The sequence below is a fragment of the Crocuta crocuta genome, unplaced genomic scaffold (genome assembly GCF_008692635.1).
Source record: "Crocuta crocuta isolate KB4526 unplaced genomic scaffold, BGI_CrCroc_1.0 scaffold258, whole genome shotgun sequence".
NCBI classification, from domain to species: Eukaryota; Metazoa; Chordata; class Mammalia; order Carnivora; family Hyaenidae; genus Crocuta; species Crocuta crocuta.
This window is the reverse complement of record NW_027532842.1, coordinates 5,540,571-5,547,652: the sequence shown is the minus strand read 5'-3', so window position 1 is coordinate 5,547,652 and position 7,082 is coordinate 5,540,571. Positions and strand designations below refer to the sequence as shown.

Genomic DNA, 7,082 nt, shown 5'->3' with positions numbered 1-7,082 from the left:
TGGGAACGATAAACGCACATCCTGCCAGCTCCCTGGCCGAGAATGCCATCAGCAGCATCCGGCACCGAGCACTCGGCCTCCATGAAACAACATCAGCCTTCTAGAGAGGTGGTGTTACCTCTTATGTGCAGACAGGCCTTGTTACTATAAATTGTTGATGAGGGAAATATGTGCGATTCTATGCATGACACATGGTTGGCAATGACAGCATTTTAACACCGTTTACACCAACTCCAGACTAGTCTGTAGTGGATCAACTAAAACCCTTAATAAAAATGTAGCAGTCCATATAAAACCACTGCCTTGGCCTTAAACGTCACCAGCCCTGGGATGCTCTGTCCTCCCACGGGAGGCGCTAAGGTGTGTGTGACTGTGGAGGAGCAGAGGACTCTGAGGCGCCTTGGTGGGCCACGCGTAGGGGATGCCATGCTCACGACCTTCCATGGAGCTGGCTCATGTCATCTTCTGCACAGCAGCTCAGGTCGCTGACTTTTTAAAACCACATCTTTTCTAGTGCCTTCTACTCTTCTCTGAAAGCACAGGTGACATCACCACATGCGGTCAGTAGATGACGTGCGTAGAGTGAGACACCCTACCAAGAAATATAACTAGACAAAGAGTCCCTTTGTGAACTGCGTTTCAAAAACTAACAGACACGTTGAGAACAGGGAAACCCAAAGTCACTTTAAATATATGGCAACCTTCCAGACTGGCAGAACTTGCGTTCACCTAAACAAAGGCATTAATGACCACCGTCCATAAAGAACTAAAGAAAGGGGTATTGATCAGCAACGGAGGCACGGAAAGAGTGCAATCTAGAAGGAGGAGTACATCTGCATGTAGGGGGAGGGGCGGGGGCTACATCCCAGACAGCTGCCATCCTGTGGAGACGCAACGAAACATCAGAAAAACAGTAACTGGCATTACTGAGCACTAAGCAAGTGACAACTAATTATTGCTCTAGACAGCCTTTTAAAGTTTATTTCTTCATTTTGAGAGAGAGAGAGTGACAGAGAGTGTCAGGGAAAGGCAGAGAGAGAGAGAGAGAGAGAATCCCAAGGAGGCTCCACGCTGTTCATGCAGAGCCTGATGTGAGACTTGATCTCAGGAACCGAGAGATCATGACCTGAGCCAAGATGAAGAGTCAGGTGTCTGACTAAGCCACCCAAGTGCCTCTAGATATTTCTTCTGTGTTAACTCAGTTTTCTCAACAATTCTAGAAGGTAGGTTCAGTCATTAATCATCTCAAGTCTGCGGATGAGTGAACGGATGCCCGGATAGAGTAAAGGAAGGTACATAACGAGGTGACAAAGTCAAGGTGCCAGAGCTCCTACCCACGACACCATCCAGCCTCTCGGCCCCTCTCTCCTGTCTACACAGTCACAAAGCCACCTTCAAGTACGGAACCAGGTTCCAATCCTCACTTCCATCAACCGTCAGGTAGGAGCGTCTGGTCCTCTTGTGACTGACTGTCCCCCTCCAGCGTTCCGGTGTCCTCCTCAGTCCTGCGCTTCGCTTCAGGGAGTCCACACCTGTAACAGGGAGTCACCTCCCAGGTGTGACTGTGAGGCGCCTACAATGCTCAGATTTGTCCCAGTTCTCAGCCCCAACCACTGGGAGGCCTTTTCAAGTAGAAACGCCTGGGGAGCTTTTAAAAATAAATACCAATTATACCAGAATCTCTGATCGAGAAGCTCCCTGCGTGGTTCAACAGGCAGCCAGACAGAGAACCACCCTGTCTAAGTCTCAGAGGACTTTGCCCAGGGGCTGAGCAGGGGCCTAAGTGCTGTATTCATCAGGGTTCTTCAATAGATTTTAGATCGATCAGTCGATCTCTGGATCCATAACTATCTATCCAGAGAAAACCCATTATAAGGACCCGGCTTACATGTCCATGGAGCCTGACAAGCCTCACGAGTTGCCAGGTGAGTCAACACGCTGGAAAGCTGACGGTGTCTGTTCCAGGCGGAGCCCAAAGGGGAGACAAGACCCATTCCCCAGCTCAAAGAGAAGCCGAGAGGGTGAATGGCTCTAGGTTTATCTTCCTCCTCTCACCCAGGCTCACTAATATCTTGTCTTCTTAGAAAGAAAATGCCATGAAGTTAGTACGTGTTCCTACTGTCTGCGACCTCTGGATCAATCCCACTGCATTACGACGAAGACAGAAGTCAAACGTTTCAGGGGCACCTGGGTGGCTCAGTCGGTTAAGCATCTGACTTTGGCTCAGATCATGATCTCACGGTTCGTGGGTTCGAGCCCCACGTTGGGCTCTGTGCTGACAGCTCAGAGCCTGGAGCCTGTCTTCGGATTCTGTGCCTCCCTCTCTCTCTGACCCTCCCCTGCTTGCTGTCTCTCTCTCTCTCTCTCTCTCAAAAACTCTAAAAATAAGACACTGAGATGCTGGGCTGTTTAGTGTAGGACTTAGCGTTACCCTAACTAAGATATGACCTCACTGCTGTATTTAACCCTGGAAACAGCCTGGGTGTGTCACGTTGCTCTGACGCAGGCCCTTCTGTAAATGGCACAGGTCACACGGGCAGGCCGAGTGGCGCTGACTTACACCTGGGCCATGGCCCCTGGACACTGGGGGGCAGCAGATCGCCTGGGGTCAGGGCACGTAGCTGAGCACCAGCTCTCTGCTTAACACTTAGTACCTGGACCTGGGGAGCATCAGAGAGCAGTCCTCTGTCCACGAGTGGCCCCGATTATTTTACCAACTTTGTATCATACTGTGAAGGCCAAGTCCACCTAACCCGCATCAAACACCCAGCAGAGCACTTGGCTTGTGAATGAATGTAAGCTGCTGTTGTGAAACCACCCCGCGGTCCTCATGATCCTTCCTTCCTCCTGTTTGGGGTAACTGCATGTGCTTACAGATTTCACAACGCTAAAATCTTCCTTCTGAATGAGGACTCTCTTCACATAAGATCTTCTCAGAATAGAAGGGAAACAACAGTCGTCCCACCCCAAACCCCAAGTACAAGGTCTTCCGAATCTGATCTTTTATAAACAGAGGTCACAGTAGCTTGAACAGTCAGTTCTCTTGGTATTCTGGGATGGGAGGAATATTTACCTTTTTAAAAAATTTTTTTAACATTTATTTATTATTAAGAAACAGAGACAGAGCATGAGCAAGGGAGAGGCAGAGAGAAGGGGAGACACAGAATCTGAAGCAGGTTCCAGGCTCTGAGCTGTCAGCACAGAGCCTGATGCGGGGCTCGAACTCACAAACCGTGAGATCATGACCTGAGCTGATGTCAGACACTTAGCTGACTGAGCCACCCAGGCGCCCCTTTACCTCTTAAACAGCTGTTCTCAAAGAATGCTGCCTCCAGTCCCAGAGGCGACATGAACCGTGCCGTTGAAACTCTCGCTCTTTTTGCTTGTTGGCTGTGTCATGGGAACTTGTCCCATCGGCTTCCAGAGGGAGAGAAGAAAGTAACAGCACAGATGGCTGGCCTCTGGGAGGTGGCGACTCACTAACCTTGCAGGTGAACCCCCCACAGAGGAGAAGTTTCTTATTCACAGTACATTTCCAAGCAGAAAAAGTAAGCGGGAGGGAAGTCATCTGAGAGTGACTTCAGCTCACGGTTTGCTTGCTCACGTTAGACAGACTCCACTAAAGTATGACCTTTATTATTTCCACTGTACTGCGTGCCGATCAAACCCAAAGTCCCAAATCAATGACTCTATTTTGCAAACACAGGTGTCCTTCTAAATCAGCCCCAAACTACACTTCTGTCTCAAAGAGAGAATGTGAGTGACTGTTAAAACCATAGGACTCTTGCCCTCTAACGTAACAATTTGTGTCATGGCGCCCTCAAAACCAATCCCCTCCGCACTGACCGCCACTGGCACCTCTGCCCCAAGCTCGGACGCCCCACCTGCCCTAAGTGAGCGCCTCCCTGTCTGGGACCCTGCTCAGATTACTGGCAGGTGCCCTCTTCCCTGCTACCCAGTCTCAACCTTGAGCGACTCTCATCCTCAGTGTCGTGCTCATGGGGCTAGCCGGCCATTAGGCAAACAAGAGCACAGCTAACCTCACCTTCTTTTCTTGCCACACAGATTTCAGAATTTGCTGGGAAGATATTCAGCATTTCAATACGTACCGTTATCACAACCCACTCACGCACGGCAGCACCCCGTGCCCAGAAGACACTCTCCTTCAGCACTCGGGGCGTCGTTCCGCCACCACTCATCCACAGATACTGATGGGCACAGCATGTGTTTAGTTGCAGGGCGATGTTGGGGAACAAGGGAGACTGGGTCCCGCTCCTTGGGCACTTACGGCCTGGCGGGGAGAAGCTGTCTGTACAAGGGACAGGCCCTTATGGCACAGGGCGATCATGGCAGATGACGGACATTGAGGGACCCAGGAGAAGCCACGGACTCAGCCTGAGAGAGTGTCAGGCAAGACTTGCTGGACAGAAGAAGTGCGAGTAGAAGTTTTCCAGGTGAAGGAGGTAGAGGACATGGAAGAGGGGAGAACATTCCAGAAAAGTCAGTGTTCCCGAAACATGAATGCACACACCCGAGTTTGAGGGATTGAAAGATTTCGAAGTGGGAAGTGTTGGAAAAGGGGTGTGGTGAAGGAGGGAACTGAGAGGTACGCGGGACAGGCCAGGGCACGCTGGCCTCGGAGGCCACGTTAAGGAGTTTGAGTTCTAGCCTCAGGGCAACAGGGGCCCATCAAAGGATTTTAAGGGAGATGTGCCGGTCGGCTTTGCACTCTGTCACTGTACCCCTGGCTACGGATCAGAGCCAGTGAACGGGGACAAGTTGGGAGGCAAAGGGCCAGTTGGAGGTTTGCTGCAGGAACCCAGGAGAGCGAGATGCCACGCTCTGGGCAAGGTAGCGGCCACGGAGACACAGAGTGGTGGGCACACGGGACGGACGCTGGCGATAAGCCGGCTGCACACAGAGGATGGTGACAGCTGTCTGCGAAGACCCAGTCAGGAGGTACGGGAACTGAGGAGCGGCTTTGTGGGTCAAAGGAACGAGTCCAGAGTGGGGAAGGTCGAGTTGGACGCTTCATCGGGTCAGCAAAATGAAATTTAGCAATACGCTGTTTTTAGGTTTGGGTTTTTTTTTTTTCAGTACACACCAATTTATTTATTATCTAGGATTTATACACCCACCTTCTGAAAGATGAATAAATCCTAAACAGCATTAAAACACACTGTAGGGGCACTTGGGTGGCTCAGTCTGTTAAGCATCCAACTCCTGATGTCGGCTCAGGTCAGGATCTCACGGTTTGTGAGTTCGAGTCCCACATCAGGCTCTGCACTGACAGCACAAATCCTGCTTGGAACTCTCTCTACCTCTTTCTCTGTCCCTACCCCATTCGTGCTCTCTCACTCTCTCTCAAAATAAATAAATAAACTTAAAAAAAATCTTAAGCACACTGTGAGAAGTTTTCATAATGTTCTCACAGAGATATACTTTCTCCTGAACATAATTGCTCCAATAAAGCCTCCTACAACATCAGATGGTCTGTCCCCTTAATAATATTTATTGTCATGGAGCCAGTATTTGGTCAATGGTGTTGAAAAGCAGGTTTCTCTCTTCTTAGACAAAGCTCCCGTTCCATAGCAGAGCTCCAAAAGTCTCCCACCACCTACATCAAGGATGCCAAACAAAAGCAAATTTTTCAACAGCAGCCAATATAAAGCAGAGGGAAGAAAAAAAACCCAACTCAATAGCCTAATTAAAAATGAACAAAGGAGGGGCGCCTGGGTGGCTTAGTCGGTTAAGCGTCCGACTTTCGCTTAGGTCATGATCTCGCGGTTCGTGGGTTCGGGCCCCGCGTCAGGCTCTGTGCTGACTGCCAGCTCAGAGCCTGGAGCCTGTTTCAGTCTGTGACTCCCTCTCTCTCTGACCCTCCCCTGCTCACGCTGTCTCTCTCTCTCTCTCCTAGAAATAAATAAAAAACATTTAAAAATTTTTTTTAAAAATGAACAAAGGAAATGAAGATTAGTCCCAGTAATAAATAAATAAATAAATAAATACAATGGCCCTAAAACTCGGAGTTCACTCGATAAGAAAAACGCAAATTGCAACTCTTCTGAGACACGATTTTCTGCCAGGAGATGAACAAAAATGAAGGAGTCAGGTAGCGCTTGGTATTGGGATGGAGGTAGGGAAACCGACTCAAAAGAATATGTAAAGTGGTATCATTTCCACGGAGGGCAATTTAGTAATGGCCTCAAATGTAATAAGCCTCTAACATTGTTTTTCAGCAAATCCATCTCAAGAAATGTGTTTAATCGATACACACGTATGAATGAAATGGTTTAAGTTTACAATGATTCACTGAAACATGGAGCTAGCCAAGACATCCATCAGTAGGAAACTGGTTTATGTAATATGTTACAACCACAGAACAGAAAACTATGCAGCCATCTAAAAGGAAGGGGGAAACAACCCAGAGGCCCACGGACAGATGCATAAACAAAATGTGGTCCATACATACAATGGAAGTTTCTTCAGCCATTATAAGGAAATGAAATTCTGATATATGCTATCACATGGATGACCCTTTAGCACTTTATGCCAAGTGAAATAAGCTAGACACAAAAGAACAGATGCTGTAGGATTCTGTTGTATGAGGTTGTTAGAACAGTCAAAGCTAGAAGAGTCAAATTCATAGACACAGGAAGTAGAATGGTGCTTACCAGGGACTTGCGGGAAATGAGGACTTATGTTCAACGAGCACAGAGTTTCAGCTGTGGATAATAAAAAAGTTCTGGAGATGGATGGTCGTGACAGTTCCACAACACTGTGAATGTACTTAAGGCCACTGAGCTGCACACTTTTTTTTTTTTTTAATGTTTATTTGTTGAGAGAGAAAGACAGAGACAGAGACAGAGTGCAAGCGGGGAGGGGCAGAGAGAGAGGGAGACACAGAATCTGAAGCAGGTTCCGGGCTCTGAGCTAGCGGTGAGCATAGAGCCCAATGAACTCGACCCCACGAACTGTGAGATCATGACCTAAGCCAAAGTTGGCCGCTTAACCGACTAAGCCACCCAGGTGACCCGAGCTGCACACTTTCGAGTAGTATGTTTCATGGGGCGCCTGTGTGG

At 48.7% G+C, this 7,082-nt stretch overlaps 1 long non-coding RNA gene across 1 annotated transcript in view; it reads right to left on the bottom strand.

The window, feature by feature from the left end:
- The window catches only part of LOC144216151 (uncharacterized), a 19,992-nt gene extending 13,226 nt beyond the window's left edge, over nt 1-6,766 (bottom strand). The window contains exon 1 of the long non-coding RNA XR_013330580.1: nt 6,675-6,766. This is a non-coding gene — a long non-coding RNA (uncharacterized LOC144216151). The remainder of the gene's footprint in view (nt 1-6,674) is intronic.
- Between the last annotated feature and the right edge of the window lie 316 nt (nt 6,767-7,082).